The sequence below is a fragment of the Callorhinus ursinus genome, unplaced genomic scaffold (genome assembly GCF_003265705.2).
Source record: "Callorhinus ursinus isolate GAN/ISIS: 27379988/994484 unplaced genomic scaffold, GSC_fseal_2.0 scaffold21, whole genome shotgun sequence".
NCBI lineage: Eukaryota > Metazoa > Chordata > Mammalia > Carnivora > Otariidae > Callorhinus > Callorhinus ursinus.
Genome location: NW_027397083.1, coordinates 12,612,940 through 12,634,990, shown reverse-complemented (window position 1 = coordinate 12,634,990; position 22,051 = coordinate 12,612,940).

The following is a 22,051-nucleotide window of genomic DNA, read 5'->3' as shown; positions in this document are numbered from 1 at the left end:
ATGGAAGTGCAAATATTTCTTCAAAATCCTGTTTTGAATTCTTTTGTATAAATATCCAGAAGTGGGATTACTGGATTATATGATAGTTTTATTTTTAATTTGTGTGAGGTACTTCCAAACTATTTTCCATGTGGCTGCATCATTTTATATTCCTACCAACAGTGCACAATGGTTTAAATTTCTCCACATCTTCATCAACATTTGTTATTTTCTGTTTGTTGATAGTGGCCATCATAACAGGTGTGAGATGATATCTCCTTGTGGCTTTCACTTGCATTTCTCTGATAAACAGTGATCTTAAGTTCATTTCAAAAATCTTTTCTTCTGTGACCATTTGTATATCTTCTTTGGAAAAATGTCTATTGAAGTCTTTAGGCCAGTTTTTAATTGGGCTCTTTGTGTTTTTTTGCTACTGAATTGTAGAAGTTTGTTCTATATTTTGCAAATTAACTTCCTATCAGATATATGATTTTTAAATATTCTCTGCAATTCCATAGGTTGCCTTTTCACTCTGTTGTTTGTTTCCCTTGTTGCAGGAGCATGTTAGTTTGATGTAATCGCACTGGTTTGCTTTTGCTTTTGTTACCTGTGTTTTTGGTGTCATATCCAAGAAATTCTTAAAGACTGATGTTATGAACTTTTCCCTGTGTTTTCTCCTAGGAGGAGTTTCATAACATCAAGTCTTAAGCATGAGTCTTTAATCTATTTTGAATTTATTTTTATGTATGGTGTAAGATTAAGGGTCCAATTTCATTCTTTTGCTTGTGGATATCCAGTTTTCCTAAGATGATTTGCTGATGAGACTATTTTTTTCTCATTGTGTATTCTTGACATCCTTGTAGAAGATCATTTGATCTTATATGTGTTTGTGTTTATTTTGGCACTCTCTATTTTATTCCAGTGGTCTATAAGTCTGTCTTTAGGCCAGTTCCATACTGATTTGATTACTGTAGCTTTGTAATGTATTCTGCAGTCAGGATGTGTTAGGCCTCCAGCTTTATTCTTTTTTCTCAAGACTGTTTTGGTTATTTGGGATCCTTTGTGGTCCCATATGACTTTTAAAATTGTTTTGTCTATTTCTTAAAAAAAATGCCATTGGGACATTGACAGGGATTGCAGTGAATCTATAGATTGCTTTGTATAGTATAGGCATTTTAACAATTTTATGTCTTTGTATAGTATAGGCATTTTAACAATATTATATCTATTTTAAAATATTTGTGAACACTGGGTATTTTCCCATTTATTTTTGTCATCTTTAATTTCTTTCAGTCATGTTTTATAGTTTTTAGTATACAAGTCTTTTGCTTTTTTTGCTTAAGTTTGTTCCTAAGCTCTTTGTATTTTTGTTTTTGTTTGGATGTTATGTAAGTGAGATTGTTTCCTTAACATCTTTTCCAGATTGTTTCTTGTTAGTTCCTAAAAATGTAACCGATTTTTGTATGTTGATTTTGTATACTGCAATTTATTGAATTTGTTTAGTATGAAAGTTTTTGTAAGGAATTGTTAGGGTTTTCTGCATAAAGTCCTGTCGTCTGTGAGCAGAAGTCATTTTACTTCTTCCTTTCCTACTTGGATGCCTTTTATTATTTTTCTTGCTTAAGTGCTCTAGGCAGGACTTCTAGTCCTATACTGAATAGAAGTGGTGAGGGTATCCTTGCCTTCTTCTTGATCTTAGAGAAAACCTTTTAGTTTTTTGCCATTGAGTATAATGTTAGTTGTGGCTTGGCATATATGACCTTTATTATGTTGAGTTATGTTCTTTCTAGACCCAATTTATTGAGTTTTTATCATGAAACGATGTTGAATTTTGTCAAATGATTTTTCTGCATTTATTGAGATGACCATATGATAATCATGTGATTCATGTTGAGCGTGCTCAAGCTCTCTAAGACCTCCTACATGTAAGTGGGGAGACTTTGGAGTGGAAGCAGCATGAGGTAGTAAAGATGGGGGAAATAAGCAAGCAAAGTCTAGGCAATAATATCTCTAACTTCATTGTAACTACAAGGTGGTGTGACCTAGATTTGATTGGTTTGGATAAATGCCGAGAATAAGATGAGAATCATATCAAATATAGAACAGGTAACAAAGAGAATCATATCAAATGTAGAACAGGTAACAACAAATGTATACAGGTAACAAGTATAATGCACAAGCAATGATAATTCCTCAAATACTGGGGGGATATACTTGCATGGTCTTTATCAGTTAGTAGATATATAAAGTGTAGGTTATCTTGATGACTTCAAGGAAAATATAGAGAGGTAGAAATTCTAATTCAGGAATCTTGGTAGAAAATGCTCAAATATGTTCCTCCTAAGCATGTGTTATAGGCTAAAATTTATATCCCACAAAAGATATGTTAAATTTTTAACTCCCAGTACCTCAGCTTGTAAGCTTATTTGGAAATAGGGTCATTGAAAATGTAATTAGTTAATATGATGTCATGCAGGAGTATGGTGTGCCTTTATTCCAGTATGACTAACGCTCTTAGAAGAGGAGGAGAGACACAAAGAGACACACAGGAGAAGATGATCATGTGATAGTGGAGGTAGAGATTGGAATGATGCATCTCTAAGCCAATGAATGTTAAGGATTGCTGGCAACTCCAGAACCTAAGGGAAAAAACAAACAAACAAACCCATAGAACAGCTTTTCCCCTAGACTCTTCCTAGGAAATACGGCCCTGTTGACACCTTATTTTTGGACTTCTAGCCCCCAGAACTGGCAGATATTACATTTTCTGTTGTTTTAAACTTCCCCAGTTAGTGGTTCTTTATTGCAGCAATCTTACAAAACTAATAGAAAATGGCTGGCTGTGCATTAGACAAACAAGATATAATACAGTTTAGAGATGAGAAGTTCGAAAGAGGTGCCATGGACAAAACTTATAGAACAACTGGTCACAAACTATTTTCAAGTTGGATGAATTCTACCCCTCTAGACCAATCACTGGAAAACATAGTGCCTTTCACTCTGGGCTGCTGAACACAAACCAGCTTGTTAAGTCATCAGTCACTCTCAAAGGTACAGTAATGGAAGCAAAAGGCAACATGTTATTTACTCAAAAATGCTCGCTTCAAACTGAACAATGGAAGAGTTAAATAACAGCTTATGTGTTCCTGCTTCCCACTCTTCTGCTTGATTTCTCATCTTATGTGACTGTAAGAGTAAGAGCCTCATGGACCCCACTGATGGTGGTAATATGGCTAAAGGAAAAATTCCCAACCATGAAATAGGAAGGGAAAAAAGTTAAAAGCATCGATACAAAATAAGCTCCCCTGGAATTTATCTGAATTTGTGATCACTAAATCTATTATAGGCTCTGGTTACATAGTCCAGAAGAAAAATAAAATATACCACAAAACACAAGAATATTTTTTTCTCTGCAACACCAGGTAGGAGTGTCTGATAGTGTCTATTACATTTTTTGTACTCTTCATTAAGTTAAATTGGCACTGGGGATCTTAGTAGTTAATTCTCAGTTCTTCCTGGGCATATGTAATGTGTTGCATTATGCTGGCTTCTTCATATATATGTCAGTCTTAATGGTGACCACACCTTTTGGTCGATTTCCAAACATCTCCTAGACCTGTGTATGGCATTTGTTCCATATACAGCTCCTAGCTGTTCTTCTTGGTCTTGCCTTTTAGAGACGCCCTGTTAATGCACAAGCAGGTATTCAGGTAAAGTTTCAGTGCAACACTTGTGCAGATTTCTATGGTTTTGTTTTGTTTTTTTTTTCTGTGTGTATCTCCATTTTTTTCTGCTACCCTGTTCTTAAAATTCTAGCCATCTTATCCATCCTTAACTTTGAGCTCTGTCTCCTTAACTCGGTGAGACTGCCACACTTTGCTTGGTAGAGCCCTGCCTTGGTCAAGAAGTTGTCTTCAGGTGGAAAGGTTATGCAATCCAAAGTCTCCATTTTTTGTTTGTTTATTTGTTTGATTTGGTTTGGTTTGGTTTGTTGTTGTTTATAGGGACCACAGTTCTGCTCTACCTGGTGTCCGAAAGACTGAATATCCTGTGAGAAATACGTAGTGTTTTTTAAACTGAAGGGTAGTTGACTTACAATGTTACATTAGTTTCAGGAGTACAACTTAGTGATTCAGCAGCCTCATATATTATGCTGTGCTCACCCCAAGCGTAGCTGCCCTCTGTCACCATACAACACTATTACAAATACCATTGACTCTTCCCGATGGGGTACCTTTTACCCTACGCTATTGCTGATTTTAAATTAATTGCCAGAAGTACTGTTATATGCTATGTCTGCATCATCCTGGAGACTCTTGCCTATCTTTACATGCTAGAAAATTCTCATCTCCCATCCATGTGGCTTTTGAAAATTTTCAAACTTTGAGAATTATAGAAAAGATAATGATTAATGAGCATATGTCCTCCAAGTTTCATGTTCTTCTCCCAGTAGTAGTTATTTCTTTCCTTTCCACATCTTATCACATGTTTATAAAAAGAATTTCAAATTAAAATAATGGTAGAGGGGCATCTCTGTGTGGCTCAGTCACTTAAGCATCTGATGCTTGGTTTCAGCTCAGGTCATGATCTTGGGGTCCTGAGATTGATTTTGGTGTTGGGCTCTGCACAGAGTCTGCTTGTTCCTCTCCCTCTGCTCTCCCCCCTGCTCTCTCTCCCTTTCTCTCTGTCTAGAATAAATAAATAAAATCTTTTAAAAAAGAAAAAAACAAAATAATGATATATATCTCTTACAGAATTTACTGTCAGGAAACTGAATGGTTTATATTCTGTTTAAAGAAAATGAATTAAAAGACACCAGCCAAGTGGAATATGAACTTAATTGGTAGTACTCCTTGCACCCAGAATTAGCAATGTTTATCAAATTATTTCCCATGCTATGTTGAGAAATATGTATTCTTTTGTTACTAAGCATATGCATTCATGTATACACATATACATATGAAAAATTAAAACATGTTCCATGAAACAAGCTTACTTTCATTATGTCTTGTATTCTATTTTTTTTTTGGTCTGTTCTATTTCATTACTGATGTCTAGCATCTCAAGACCCTCTGTAATGATGAGGAATTATCATTGTGTCAGTAGAGGCTAGAAAATTCTCACCCCTCATTTTGATCACTAGAGTATAAAAATGGGACTTAATCTTGTCTAGTTAGATTGTTCCAAGGGGGTATTGAACCTTTATATTTTTATATTTGAAATATAGTGTACAGTTATAGAAGAGTATAAAATAAATAGCTTAATAGTAAGACTACCTGGGCAAATACCACTAAGGTTAAGGAATAGTAACCTTGAGACATTTTAGAAGCATTTCTCTGGCCCTGCAGATTCATTATCCCCATCCTTTCCAAAGGCAAATACTATCTTGATTTTATCATTCCCTTGCTCTATTTTTATTTGTTGCTAACTAAGCATTTACCTCTAAATACTATGATTAGATTTTCCTTTAAAAATATTCTATTACTGAATATTGATGTGTATTCTTTCATGTTTTCTTTCGCTCATCATCATTTTTGTAAAATCCATCTGTGATGTTGCATGTAGCTACAGTTCCATTTATTCTTCACATATTGTATTCTATTGTGTGACATATGTATTACTTTTCCATTATTTGTTAAAGGACATATATTGTTGTTAGTTTTAGGCTATTATGATGAATAGTTATACATACACACCAAAGTTCTTGGTATATATGTATCACATTTCTGAAGCGCACAAACCTAAAAGTGGAATTGCTTGATCGTAAGGTTAATTTATGTCCAACACTCATTGGAAAGTGACAGTGTTCCAAAGCAGCTGCTTCAATTTACACACCCATCAGGAACATCTGAGAGTCCTAGCTGGCCTGCATTCTTACCAACACTTGGTATTATCAGTGTTGTTTAGTCAAATTGTTCAGTGTGTATATTAATCTAATTTTAGATTTAATTTCCTTTCATTGATATCTAATGAATTTGAGCATCTTTTCCAATATTCTAAAGCCATTTGGAAATGTTTTTGAATCAAATTCCTATTTAAGTCTTTTGACTTTTTTTTTTAAATTGGGTTGTCTGCATTTTTGTAATTGATTCATAGGAGTACTTTGTATTCTTTGGATATAAATTGTTCTCAGGTGTGTGTTTCAATACATTCTTGTCCAACTCTGTGGACTGCCTTTTTACTATTAGTAGAAAGTTAATTTTAAATCAAATAAGTGTTTCTTTGCCTTTATGTTCAATAAATTTGTGTCTGTTTCAAGGCAATTTACCTCTTTGATTATAACTTTCTCTGTCCTTTCTAGATGTATCCACTGGCTGTTATAGTAATTATATTCTGGATTTTTTTTAAAAACTATTTTTACAGTCTCTTTTATGTATGCCCTACATAATTTTTTTAAGTTTTACTTGTACATAATATAGTGCCATGCTTTTTTCTTTTTATGTATTACTTTTTTGATCAATATTTTGTGTGTATTCATGTATTCTCATTGATGTACATGACACATTTCCTTTTACTTATATCTTTTGGCTCAGGGTCATGATCTCAGGGTCATGAGATTGAGCCCAACATAGAGCCCCGTGCTCAGCACAGAATCTGCTTGGGATTCTCTCTCTCTCTCCCTCTGCCCCTCTCCCAGCTCGTGCATGCTCTCTCTATAATTTATCTTATTTGCCTGTTTTTCTATAATTTATCTTATTGGCCTGTTTGTCTACCTTTGCATCAATATCCCACTGTTTTAATTCTTTTAACTTACAATCTAGATTGATATCTGATAATGCATATCCCCTTAGTTTGTTGTGCTCCTTCAGTATTACCTGAACTATTCATGGGCCTTTGCATTTCTTTCTTCCTTTCTTTTTTTTTTTTAAGATTTTATTTATTCATTTGAGAGAGAGAGAGCATGCATGAGCTGGGAGAGGGGCAGAGGAGAGAGAGAGAGACAGAATCCCAAGCAGACTCTGTGCTGAGCACTGGGCTCTATGTGGGGCTCAGTCTCATGACCCTGAGATCATGACCCTGAGCCAAACCCAAGAGTTGGGTTCTGAACTGACTGAGCTACCCAGACGCTCCTGCATTTCCATATAAGTTTTTGTTCAGCTTGGCAATTTCCATGCAAAGTATGGTCATATTTTGATTGAAATTTCTTTGATTCTGTTAATCAATTTCGGGAAATTCACATTGCTCAATTTATCTTAATCTTTTAACATTGCTTTTAGTAATGTTTTGTTGCTGTTGTTTTTAAGATTTTATTTATTTATTTATTTGAGAGAGAGAGTGAGCGAGAGAGAGAGTGAGAAAGAGCATGAGCCAGGGGAGGGGCAGAGAAGCAGGCTCCCTGCTGAGCAGGGCACCTGACATGAGACTCTATCCTAGGACTCTGGGATCATGACCTGAGCCAAAGGCAGACACTTACCAACTGAGCCACCCAGGCGCCCTGTTTTATTGTTTTTGTGATAATGTCTTGCTTTTAGATTTTTTTCCCTAGGAATTTGATATTTGTGCTATTTTAATTATAGCATAGATTAGTTTAAATTCTCTAATTGTTTATAGCTAGTATATGGAAACAAAGCCGGTATTTGTATATTGACCTTATATTCAGTAAGCTTGCTAAATTTATCAATTCCAGTAGATTTTCTCTGGATAGTTTGCTTATGTTTTTATATTTTCATGTATACATTCATGTCCTCTATGACCGGTAGCAGTTTTAGATCTTTCCTACCAATTCTTACATCTTTTGTTCTTTTTCTTGCATCACAGCTGTATTTAAAATTAATGTTAAAGAGTGGATTATAAACATTGTTGTCTGTTACTGATTTTGGGAGGAACGCAATATTTTACCATTAAATGTGCTATCTGCCGTAATTGTCTGTAAATATCTTCATTGGGTTCATATTTGGAAAGTTCATTTTTATTCCTACATGTAACTAATGTTGCCAGAAAGTGGTTCACTTATTTTTTAAAATCCAGTTTTAAGAACTTTCTTCTAACTACAACATTAAGTCCACTTTCATTTCATGTAATTTCTCACAGGCTTATATCTGACCTATGAGTTTATGATTTTTATTTGTTCAATTTATTCTTCATTTTTGCTTATTTTTAGCTTTATTCTGGATTCATATTTTTAATCATGTTCCTAGTGGCTACCATAAAACCATCTGTAGCCCTGGGAAAGGGTCTGCACCCACTTCTGTTGCTCCCCTTTCATGTGAGTGATGAGTCCTGTTACCAGTCCTGACTTTAAACATTGAACTTGCCTTAGGCTGGCTTCTCACAGGGATTACTTAGTTTCTATGACCGCATAGACCTGAATTCCCAGATACCTCCACTAATTCTGAACACAAAGGCTGGAATGTACATGGCTTAAGCCTTATTCATACTTGATGTTTCCTTTTGCCTTTTGATGCATGTCAATGTTTATCATGTTTGTGTCCCCATCTATGTCTTTTAAAGTCTTATTATGTTAATCATCTGCCTCTGTATTTGGAGAAGAGGGTGTCATACAAAGTACAATTGCAATTCCTATCTAACTGACATTTCTAACTCCATTTCTACTGTCTGGATTTGGAGTGTTCTGGATTAGATGATGATTGAGTTAAAGTGGTGGCAGTAAGCAGAAGCATCTCTACTTGAGATATATATTTTGTATCAAATTTTATAAAATTTTATGATTGAATGTGGGTGGTGAGGTATCAAGAGTTGTAAAATTATCTCTCAAGCCAGATCAACTGGATAAATTTAGTATCCTTTATGGAAGTGGGAGAAAATGGAAGAGAAATTTTGTTTTTCAGGTAGTTGCAATTTGGTTCACGTCTGAACATGTGAAGAGAAAATATCTGTGAGTCATAGAAGTGGACTTACCAAGCAGGTAGTTGTATACATGAGAGGTTCAGTGGAAAGACTGAGCTAGAGACAACTTTGGGGGTTGTCAGCCTATAAATGGTTTTGAAAGCCTTTCTCTCCAGTTGATACCTTTTGCTCTAGTCTCTTAGGTTGATTTTTCATAGTCACATGTGTTTACTCATTCTGACCCTACTAATTGAGCTTCTAGCCTTCTCTATTCAGGTTTTGAAACTCCACCACTGTTACTTCACATGATTTCTGAGGTTTCTCTTAATGTTTAACATTTAAATGGAAAGGCACCAAGAGGGCTCATAACTCAATCCAGTGAGCACCGGCTGACTTATGAAGAAATGGATATGGGACAAAATAAGCAGGTTATTTAGATAAATGTTAGGCTGGAGCTTTTTTCTGATTTGTTAAGATTTTTCTAACAGGGCTCAAGTTATTCCATATGCATTTTGTTCTTTTAAATAGAAAGTCAAAGTTTATATAAACCCTTTTTTTTATAATTTAAAGCTTTTTCAGAGATCCATCCCATCATAAAGAGCCATATTCTCAAACAAAATCAATACCTTAATTTGTTAAAATGAATAAAACTAAAAATTCCTTTATTGATTCTGAAGAGGACTTAAAATATATCACTCTGTACCTCCTTATATTCAGATCCTCATTAGTGAAAACTGCCATGCTTCTCATCAGATGGTAGGTCATTTTTCATAACAATATTTATGAAGTAGGATATGCTTATAACCCTGGGAGTAGAGCAATTTCAGGATGTACAGCTTGGAATTCCATCATTACTAGTGCAGTCATATTCTCAAGGTATGAAGAAAAATGTAGAACTCCATAGTTATATGCAAGTATGTTTATCACTTTCAGCAGCCCTTCCCACAAAAAAAAGAGAAAAGAAGAATCAGAAAATTAAGGTTTGTACCAGAATAGAAACAGTAATATCTGAGGAAAAAAATTGCATCTGGTTCCATGTAGCTGAATAAAAGTTCTTTTATTCTGACTCTTAAGATATTTTATAATAGCGCATGTCTTCAAACCCCAGATTTCTCTGTCATTTATACCACCAGGTACAATGATGATGCCTAAAAAAATCTGAATCAAAAAAGTGAAAAATAAGGACACTTTCTATTGTTTTAAAACAATGTAATGAAAAAATCGGAAGAATCTTAAAATAGGAAACTTAACATGCCAAATCTTATCAGGTTCATTGCCTGACTTGATTTTCCATCTCCGATATGAAAAGCTGCTCCTTAGTTCACTGGTGCTGTGCCTGATTCAGTCTTCTGCCGAGTCTTTGCTACCAAAAGTGAAAAGTAGTTAATACAGTTTAATAAGTACCATTATAATGAACAAGCAGTCTCCACACCCTGTGTTTGAAAAATCTAATAGGCTGACTTTGCATTATTTTAACTCTCTGTTAATTCAAGTAAGCGCCATTTGAGGGAAATGAGAGGTGGATGATGGAAGGAAATGAGGTTTTGTCTTCTTCTCCCCTCTCTCATTTCCACCCCAACCTAGGTGGAGGGGGAGAGGCCATAGCTATAATAAGGATGCGTGGCACTTAATAAATGTTTAATTACATTCAGATCTGTTCACTTAGCTTAGGAGTTATTGTCAGCTAGTTAACGGGACATTAATTAAAAAGCATATTCAGTGAGGTGAGGGTCATTTCCACCTGCAAGGTTTCTACCTGCCTTTGGAGCCCTGATGGAATCTCAGCTAATTAGCCGCATTTCACAGAAGACCACAACTTTGTGTCATTTAATAAAATATATCTCATGACAGCAACAGAACGTATGAAGGAACAAAACAGTAGGGGCAGCCACCATATTGGCAGTGTGGCTGGAAGTTAAAAAAGAAGGTGTATAAGAAAGCTTTAAAACTCTAAGTACAAGGGGAAATGTGCAAGCTTAAAATGTTTTTGCTTTTGTATTTTTAACGTATTTTATAGAAAATGGGGTTGTAAATACTAAGGAGTTTTTGTATTTGATTGGTAGAACAATTCTTCTTCTTTTCCTAAGACATTCTAATTTACTGTATTTGAGATTACTTTCTAGATTTCTTTAAGGTTCTGATATTGAAAGAATAATACATTTCAATAAATTTTTAAATATTTTGCATGCCCACTAAGGGAGGGTCACCGTTGCAGGGACTAAATTTTAATTTTGTTAATGAAATCGTGCAGCTTGCTTACTGCAGAGATAGAACAAGATCCTCCATTTTGTGGTTATTCGCACTCAATATTTTGGAAAATACACATTCCATACAGGTGCATGAAGTTAATTTTAACAACTATAAAATTTTTTTAAAGATTTATTTATTTGAAGAGAGGGGGTGGGAGAGGCAGAGGGAGAGGTAAAGAAAGAATCAAGCCGACTCCACGCTGAGGCTTGACCTCACAACTGGGAGATCATGACTTGAGCTGCAATCAAGAGTCTGGGCGCTTAACCAAATGAAGCATCCAGGTGCTCCAGGACTATAAATAATGAATGGTAATTAATCATGGTAAAAATAAATGCTAAATTTAGCTATATGTATATATCAGATAGTTATTATGTTTCATATGTGCCAGGCACTGTTTCAGTGGCTTATAATCATTGCCTCATTTGGCCTTCACAATGCCCCCTTTATACTAATTTGCATGTAGTTACATAACTCGTCCAAGGTCACTGACGTGGTGCATATCTCAGCCTGAATTCAAATCTATGTCTGTGTTTATTCCAAGCACACCCTTTTAATGACCACACTCTATCACTTTAAAATAAAATAAAAATGAACATTTTCTACAAAGGAACTTTTTTTTTTATAACCACTATCTTACCAGTTGCTGTTCTTTGTATTCTAAAAATTGGTCATGGTATAAACCAATGAAATGCTTTTTTATAAGAAACTGGAAGAACTTGAAACATGGGTCTAAGAGAAAAACTGTTCTAGTCAGATGTCAAAATCTTGGTGCCAGATTGTCAAACTGGATTATATTTCTTTGAAAGATGGAAGAAAAGAAAGGCTACAAAACATGCAATCGTCTATTGCTCTGCAGATAACCCAGGGATTTCATTAAGTTCGTTACATACATGTACTAGTACTAAAGTTCATGTCTGTGTGGATTTAGGAGCCCCGGAGCTCTGTGTTCCTGGGTGGGCTCACCGTTCTCTCCCCTCTGGCATTTGGAGCTTCACCACCTGCTTTGGCCATAGGAACACAAATCCCATTCTGCCCTTCATCCCTTTCTGCATCAGTCTAAGACACCAATGTCATGCCACACCCCCAGATTATCATATTCTATACACCTCCTGTTATTGCCCCATAGCAAAATCCTTTGTATCACCAAGCTCTTCTGTCTCTTGCACCGTCTTGCTCTATTGGGATTCTGACTCTTTCCTGAGGATATGGTTTCCCCTGTGGCTCTCTCAAGGTATGACTATTGGTCTGACATGTTCCTTATACTTGGAATTAGGGTTATGTGCCTTTTGGGTCCTTATTGCTATTTCCAGACTCTCCCTCCGTCCCGGATCCTCTGGTTTTCAATCTCATAATCTTGCGCCCTCAGAGATTTCAAACAATGTCCTTCCTCACTGCAGTGACCTTTAGATCCTTAGATTACCTAGCTTCATTCCTTGGAGATTTTAGTTCTAGGCTCACAGTTACCCTCTCCAATACCATTCCAGTATTCATTTCAATATATACGTAGGTGATTTCAATATATATGTAGATGACCCTTCCAATGCCATGGCTTATCAGGGCTTTGTCTATCTTTCCTCTTATTATCTTGTACTACTCCCACCTCAGTCATTCACTTCCATAGTGATAAACTAGACTTATCATTGACAAAACTTCAGGTCCTCTGGGATCTTAATTTCAATCTTAATTTCACCTGATATCAAATTACTGCTTCCTGATTCTCTACTCCTTCAGGAAGTCCAATTCCAACATTTCTTTAACTGAACCAGGATTTACAATTCACTGTTGTTATCTACTTTTTATGTTTTCCCCCCACAACATCCTATTTTTTTTAAAGATTTTATTTAAGAGAGAACGCACAATGGGGGGGGTGGGCAGAGGGAGAAGCAGACTCCCTGCTGAGCAGGGAGCCCAACACGGGGCTTGATCTTAGGAACCCCCCAAGATCACAACCTGAGCTGAAGGCAGACATTTAACCTACTGAGCCACCCAGGCACCCCTCACAAAATCCTAATTTTTAAAACTGGCTTAGATCCATGCTGCATTGTCACACACTTGTCTCTCTCAGCATTTATCATACTCACCTGGAACATTCCAACCCTAATGAAAATCCCTACTTACATGCCCGGTACTCAAGTGGCTGATTGTTGGAAAGGAAAAACTCACAAATGTGCTGACAGGTTTAGATTTATGATACTCACCAGAAGTTGTCCTTAGTGCAGCCCCATAATTCTGTTAGTTTCCTGCTCCACTCACTCTTCCATTATCTTAGGTAACCATTTTGTACTTTCTCCTCTCTCCTCAAATCTCCAAATCTTCCTATGCTCTAATCCTTCTAAGGATTTGCCTTTGTGTAACACTGAGGAAAAAAAAAATTAAAAAGCCCTTCCTTCTCCTCCTGTCACATCCATGTTCCTCCCTGTATCTGTAACAAAAATTCTTGCCTTCTTTCTCATTACTAGAGATGGACGCTCTGTACTTCTAAGGCAGCCTCTTTTCTTGAACATTTGTTCTTTCGTTTTTCAACTATTCAGGGTCATAGATCCAACAGTAAATCTGTTCTTTGTGTGATCAATTTCCTCTTTTAACTTGAAAATAGAATTATAGTTTCTAAATAAGCTGTAATTTCTCCCAGCAAAGTCAAAACCTCAAAATATCTTGACCATCCATTGCATTCCAGCTACCAGTCCACATCTTGGTTCTCTTTTAGAATAAAATGACACAGAGTTGAATATAATTACTCTTGCCAGTTCCTATCCTCTTTCTTTTCTGAACCCACTCACTCCAGTCAGGTTTTTGCTACTACCATTCCATTGAAATGCCTCTTGTGAATATAAGCAGTGGATGTTCAGTTACTGAATCTGATAACCAATTCTCAGATTTAGCAGCATTTGACACAGTTGGTCATTCCCTTCTCCCGCTTGACGAACCGTCTCCAGGTAGGTTCAAGGCTGCCCTAATCCTCTTGGCTTCTACTTCACTGACCATGCTTTTCATTTCCATGGCTGGGTTCCCATCACGATTCTTTGCTCTCAGGGTTGGGTTGCTCCATCTCCTACAGTCCTGTGGCTTTCAACAACATGATTGCGTTCATTTCTGAAATCAGTGTTTTCAGTTTGAGCACCTATACTAAATTCTAGATTTGAACAATTGAATTGCCAGTCAGTGGCTTCATTTCACTGCCATCCCATACTTGACATGTTTAAAACCAAATTTTTAATCCCTCACCTGTCCCAGTAAATGGCAGTAAATGACTGTCTACTTCCTCAGGCCTAAGTCTTTGAGGAAGCATCTGAATCTCTAAAACTCTGTTTATTCTAAAAGCAACCCCCATGGGTCTACATTTATCCACCATGAAAATGTATACTTTACCTTCTCCCTTAATATCTCCTCCACTAATATTCTTGTCTCAGCCACCACCATCTCCCTGATAGATTAATGCAGTAGCCCCAAAGGGCTTTCCTGATGCTGCTGTTTCCATCAAGCAGCCAAGATGATATTTGTAAAATTTAAGCCAGTTCATTTCTATGCTCAAAACCTTTTCTTGGTTTCATATAACATTCAGTAAATAAACCAACATCCTTCCATGGCCTGCTGAGCCCTGTATGACCTGGCCCTAAGCTACCTCTCTGACCTCTCCTCATTCCACACTCCTAGATCAGTCCATGCCAGTCACACTAAAACCCCTGATGCTCTTCAAATGGGCAAGTAGTTTTTTGACCTCAGGGCCTTTGCACACCTGCTGTTCCTGTGGCTTGAAATGTTTTTTTCCTATATAATCTCAGGGCTTTATCCCTCATCTCCTTTAGGTATTTGCTCAAACATTTTCACATCAGTAAAGCATTTCCTGAACAGCATATTTAAAAGTGCATTCCTCTTGCCCCATATCACCCTCTATCTCCTTTCCATATTTTAATCTTTTATTGTACTCTACCGGTTCACTATCTGACAGACTGTATACACTTTAAATTATTGCCATCCCTTCTGTTATAATCTATAATCTATGAGTCAGGTATCCTTGTTGTTGTTTTTAAACTGTCCTATCCCCGGTACATAAAATGATGCCTGCTATATAGTAGGTGTTTAGTAAGAATTTAGTAAATAAATGTAATACCCAAAATGTGATGGTACCCATCAGTTCAACATTCCTATCTGGGTCTATCAATGACAGTACAGATAATGAGAGATGGGAATAGAAAAAAGAGAAGAGAAGTTGTCTCTTGCTAATGTTACTTAGAAAGAGAAATGAGTATCTACACACAAAAGCACAGCTTTGTGGAGCTGTGTTTTAATAACTTTAATAGCACAGAAATGATCAAAAGGAAAAAAAAAGTCTTCCTTTTAAAAACTAGTTTTGGACCATCAACAGTGTTTCCAAAGGAGCAGCCATTTGAAATTGTTTACAGGAGCTATTCCCAGGCATAATCTATGAGAAGGATTCTATAGTACACAGGCTTGAGAAAAGCCATCTCACATTTAAATAGGTTTTCCCATTACAAGATTTCTTAAATTTTTTAAAAACTCAAATTTGTATTGCCTATCCTGAAGAGGAATAATTTACAAACTGTTTTCAAAACTTGTTTGAGTACATAACGATTTTTTTCATGAAGCTATTCATGGAGTTTCCTTAAACATATTGAACAGTATTTAACACCTATTATGGGTATTATTCTAGGCACTGAGATTATAGGAGGAACTGAGTCCCTATTCTAAGGGAGATTACATTTTACTTCCCCACTAATAAAACCAAGAAGGTACAACAATACACCCATGAATACAAAAGCCTAGCTCATATAAGCTATTTCTCAAATATATGAGAGTGTATTTTGCTATTTATCATATACTAGCACTTTTATTATTTTAAATTATATATAATTTTACTATCATATAATAAGGTTTTTAATAACCTTTCAAATTGCTGATACCTTCCCCGAAGGAGAATTCTACTTCCTCCCCCATTGATGTCATGCTTGGCTTCATGACTTCCCTTTGCACAGGGAAATATGAGTGGAAGCCATGTGGTCCACTTCTTAGCAGAAGTCTTAGGAGCCATTATATAGTTCTGCCATCTCTATTTGAACTCTTCCATGAGATTGGCATGAAATAGATAAGAGGTATTCCTTTGGTGTTGGTCTTGGACAGGGAAGCTGAGCCATAGTTCACCCACAACTGACCTGTTATAGACACAAATGTGAGCACAAAATAAAGTTTTGCTATAAACCCCTATGAATTAGGGTCACTGGTTACCACAGCAATACATGGTGAAGCTCACTGATCTAAGAAACTTTAGAGATAGATTTACATTTTAGATGTGATTTGATTTGTAAGATGTTCATTATCTAGGCCTAGGGTCTGCAAAAGAAGAGCTGGAATTCCAGGTAAAGAGTGCAAATGTGCAAATATCTGGAGGCAAGCAAAAGAGTGTTGGTCTTGAGGAACTGCAACTACTTTATCACGTCTGCTGTTGACTACATATTCATTTTTTAAAAAGCTTTGAGGGGCTCTGAGGCTTTTCAAAAAGGCAAGTAGTTTTTTGACCTCAGGGCCTTTGCACACCTGCTGTTCCCTTGGCTTGAAATGTTTTTTTTCACGGTTGGTTGGCTCAGTCGGTGAAGCGTCTGCCTTCGGCTCAGGTCCTGATCCTGGGCTCCTGGGATCGAGCCCCGCATCGGGCTCCCTGCTCGGCGGGGAGCCTGCTGATTCTCCCTCTGCTTCTGCCCTCCCTCTCCCCCCACTCCCACTTGTGCTCACTCTCTCACACGCTGTCTCTCTCTCAAATAAATAAATAAAAATTAAAAAAGAAAATTTTAATAAAAAAATAAATAAAATAAAAATAAAAAAGCTTTGAGAGGTAGTCCAGTGCTATATTGTGGTCAGTTTTATATATTAAGGTCTTCAGACTTTAGCATAAATACATTAAGGATTTAAACAGCGATGGCAGCAAAACTGGATTTGTCATTTAAAAGAGACCGTTCTTGTTCCCACATAAGGGGTGCGCTGGGCTATTGTGAGAGTCTGTTTGGGAAGCACTGGCATTAATTCAATAGAGGAGTTGGGAAAACTTGAATCATGGGGGTGACAGTGATGGAGACAAAAGTATAAATTCCGGTGGCATTTAGGTGGGAGAAGCAGGAAGACTTAATGAGCTGCTAGAAATAGGGGAGCGGAAGGAGGAAGATGAGATCTGTTGAAAGGCTCTAAGGGCTCTTTACAAATGTGAGGGGAATATCCTCCCTACCACACTAATAATGAGGAAACATGAGGATGAGGCAGGTAGAGCCAAATGTGGATTCGTTTTTTTTCTCTAGGAGGAATGGGCTGGCCGAGGGGCAGGGTGTAAATGTGTCATCTTCAGAGTTCTACAATTCCTTGTTTATACTGATAGTAATTCCCTGAAAAGCCACAAGTCACAGTAGGCTGTGTCTAAAAACACAACCCAGGATGACCAGTGCTCTTACTAGGTGCTTGATTCAATTTTACCTCATTGCCCGGTAAGTAAGGTTCTCCACAGAGCTGGAATAATAAGTTCCCTGCTCCCGTGACAACCAGCGCGAGGGGGACAGTAGCGTGCCCTGGAGGATGTGGTTGTTGGAAGCATGCAGACAAACACAGCCCTTTTGAATTACATGCTTTCATAGATCACCCAATTCTTTCTTTAAAGAGACCTTGTGGCCAAGAATAATCAGAAGAAAACTTATTGCCATAAACTCCTCCTCCCCATGTTTGTTATCACAGACATTGCGCTACGGCTTCTGGAGTATTCAAACTTGGGGAGTTCGCCCACTTATCTGGACCTCATTTTTTATTCATCACAATTATGGATACTGGAAGCATTTTAGTTCCTTTGTTTTGGGCACTGCAGTATCACCAGCAGCAGATACTTTTAAACTGGAGAGAAATTTAAGGCATCCAAATGAGGGGAAATGCTCTGCTTTGTTGGTCAATAGGGAGTAAGGTATGGATATATTTTCATACATGATGCATACATGAGAGGGAAGATCCCCAAATGGTGGCTGTGGGCTGTCAGAGGGGCTTTTTCAAATGTATTAGAACGAAGAAAGACAAAGAGATCTCAAAACCTGTTTGATTTGACATTTAACATTGGAAAGGGAATTTACAAGCAGAGAAATCACCGGTGGGATGAAGACAGAAGGCTAGGGTTATTTAGGGTTACTTGGTGAGTGTCAGAGGAATGGGGAAGAGGGGGAGAAAAGGTATTTTTAAAAAGAAACTGATTAATAGTGTGATAAATTCAGGGGGAACTGGAACAAGAATTGAGCAGCAAATACTATAGAGGACAATGAGTGTAAAGAACTGGGATTTCCTTCTCCGAGCGTCTAGAGAAAAATTCCGATGTTGGCAGTCACATACCCTAGTCAACTGGATCTATTCATATCTTCTTTTCTCCTGTAATCCTCTTTTCCTTTTCAAGCTCTACCCTATTCCACAGTTAAGACCAGTTCGCTTTTCATTCCAGCTACTACCTCTGACCTCAGCAGATACCTAATTTATTACCACTCCTGGGAGAGAATCAACTTTATCTTCTCTTCTCTGACCTGGATTTAGGAACCAGTGTCTGGGGGGTTTTAATATAACTCTTCTATCCCCATAATTTATTCTAAGAAAATACACTCATACAAACTCGGGAATTAACTCAGAAAAGGACACTTTTATAATACGAATATACCTGGCCTTGTTTGTGCCCTCATTCTTCAGCTAACTCCTGGGAGAATTTTATTAGATTGGGTATCTTCTCTGCGCAGGCTGCTGCAGTGAATTCTAGGACTTTCTTTATATTTTTGTGCTCCTCTGGGTATAGATCACATTCCCTACCTAATTAACTGAATGTGGCTTCTGTGGTTTAAACTGTCTGACGTGTTAGTTTAAGCAGTGAAGGTAATCAATAATCAGTCACTCCTTTTCTGTTTGTGTTACTTACATTATTCATCACATGCACAAATAATGCCTTTCCTCCAACTAAAGTCAAAATCAGGTCAAGTTGAGTGATATCAGCAAATGTGGAAAAAAATCAACGTGTATGTCTTCATGCCTCTTATTTTGGATTTGGAGGTTATAGTGCAGACGGTGTAAAAACACATGGAAATTTATTTATGTGGGAGTATCTGACTTCTGCATATGAATTTTGAGAATCTACTTGTTTGCAACTAAAATAGGCAAAATCAAACTAAAGTTACTCAGAGGTAACTTTGAAAGAGAAGTGTATAGGGATATTAACATCAAAGACACGAGGTTATTTTGAGTGTTAAATGTAATGTGTATGGGGCAAAATGATTATTCATTGAATAACAGTAATACAAACTCAACTTTGAGGAAGCTTGAACATGCTTGTAAAATGAGGAGTTCCTTAGTGATAAGGTAGATTCTGTGGATAGGTGTTCCTGCTAAGTCAAAGCTAGAATTCAGAACTTGGGTTTCCTGCTGAATGTTAACCTTTTGAGGTAACTGTATATCTATTAACGTGGGTAGATAACCATGAAGTTTTTTGTTTTGTTTCTTATTCTGGCTTGGTTGTGTTTGTGGCCGCTATTACTGTGTAGTTTATGTATTGTCAACCAAAGGAAGAGATTTTTTTTTTCTTTCAGGTAGGGAATTATGCATGGGATAGAAGAGACGAGGAAGGTGGATGGACATACCCTTACCTGGACCCAGGAATTATTGTTCAGTCCTTCTAAGAAGAGGGTAGAGTCAGAAACTGAAGAAATGGGTCTCATAAAGGACTTTGTGAGAACTGAAAGAAAAGCAGTGTTGGTTTTGGTGCCTGGAAAGCATCGGCACTCGTCATCCCAAGCAGAGCAGAGCATTGCTTTCCTAGGCAATGGGTTGGGGTGGCCAACTCAGCAGAATCCTGGCAGGCAACTACAGCTCCTCAGGGAACACTGTAATGCCTGATGGGTACGGCAGATCACCAGGTGGAGACGCGGCAGGACAATGTAGCTCCCAGATGGCATAGATCCATCATGATCACAAGCACAATGTCTCCTGGGAACTCTGGGAAACATTTGAGAGCAGAGACTGTGGAGTCTGGCATTTTGGGTGAGAAAATGACATCCAGACCAAAACCAGGGCAATTTGTGATGCCTTTCTAGCTATATAACCCCATAGAAGTTACCTCTAGTGACAAGAACTAATTTTCTGTTACTTAATTTTGCTCAAAGGTCTTCACAAAAAGCCTCACCAACAAGTATCATGTTAGTCCCTATAAGAATGTTGCATTCTGATCTATCATCACAGACACGTGCATAAATGTATAGGTTTATATGGAAATAACATTTTGCCTGAACTCCACAGCTTGAGAACTGGAAAGAGCCTTTAGTTGAAACAATCCAAATGGTGGTCACATATATTTAGGCTGTAGAACTTCTTGTGAAAAATGCTTTTCTGTTCAATATACATTTACTGAGCATACTTGCATGTATAAATACAAACATCAGTAAGATACAGTGCTTGTTTCAGAAATGTTTCTGTTCACTAGAGGGATCACTCACACACACCACAGTGTGGCATGAATTTATGAATAGGAAGACATGATAGAATGGGCAGGGGGTGAGGGTGGGAAAGAATGGAGGAAAGTAGGAAAATGGGAAAAGGGTATATTTCATTGGAACACATAGTTCTTGACCTGGGGCTCATTTGAGGGATGGAGAAAATCTTCAAAGGCAGAAATTATCAAATAAGTTATTCTTGATACTAGAATAATATAAGCAAAGGCAGGGGCTTAAAAACATGAGATGTTTGGGTGAATTTGGGCCATGATATATCGACCTAAAGTCCCAAATAATTTTAAGGAGAGTATGGGTCCATTTTGAGAAGGATATTGATAATGAAAGCTGTGCTTTGGAGAAATTGTTTCAGCATCTGAAGAGGCCCTTTCCCAGGTAAAGATGATGGGGTGAGGGAGGGAGTAGGGTGGGTAGGAGAAGGGACGGGATTGTGACTGGAGCCTCACCCAATTGCTCCCTCCCTACAACCCTGAAGTGACCCTTGGGATGACTTTACAGAAACTAGAGGGCTCCTTGGACAGGATTTGAAAGCCTTTTGTTGAGTCCATCTTCCACTTTTCACAGCTGAGGACGTTGAGTGTTGGAGTTCATGAATGATTTGGTTCAAATGATACAGTAATCCATTTCCGGGCTTTTTGCTCACCAGTCCTCAATTTTAGATTGGTGGCTGGAAAAGGCTCCAAGGTATTTTCTCCTGGTTCACTTCACACCTTCACAATCTGCTCTTCCTAGAAATACTCTTGATTTTCCATGAAATTACTAGTCCTTCAGGGAAATCAGTATTCATAGGCAAGAACATTGGCAGACCCTGGTGGTTGCAATCTCTATGCATTCTTCACCATTATTATATGTATTGTCATTGTTGTTATTATATGGGGTAATAGTGGTTGTGAGAGTGTTTTCAGAGTCACAAGGGGTCTTGGCATTTAATTCTTTTTAATATCCAGAGGTTGGAATTGTATAATTGTGGAGACATTTATTTTTAACAATTCCTTTCAGAATGAAGTATGGGGTAATATCCTATTTAAATCCAAAGTGAATGCCAAATTACACTATTATATATCTTTATAAGCATGTTACATTGTCTAAAGATGAGACAGGCATGTGGTTTCCTTCATGCTCACCTAACCCACAGGTAATCCATGGATTGGCATCAACTATGCTCACTGGCAGTACAGCTACAGATCCTGTCTTGATTTGAATGAGAGACTTGGAATATATGAGAGACTGATAAAACTGGGACACTGATAAAACCCTGATCTTGCTGGCTATTGTTTGGAGGAAAAGGTTTTTTCTTGACCCTGTTAGTGTCCCTGACTGGTCTGTTTTATTTATACACACACACACACACACACACCCACACAACATATACATACATATATACATAGATATATACATACATATATAACATACACATCTATCTCTGATATATATCTCATATATATCTGATATGTATCTCATATCTCTTTTTTTTAATTTTTTTTAAAATGTTTTATTTATTTATTCATGAGAGTCAG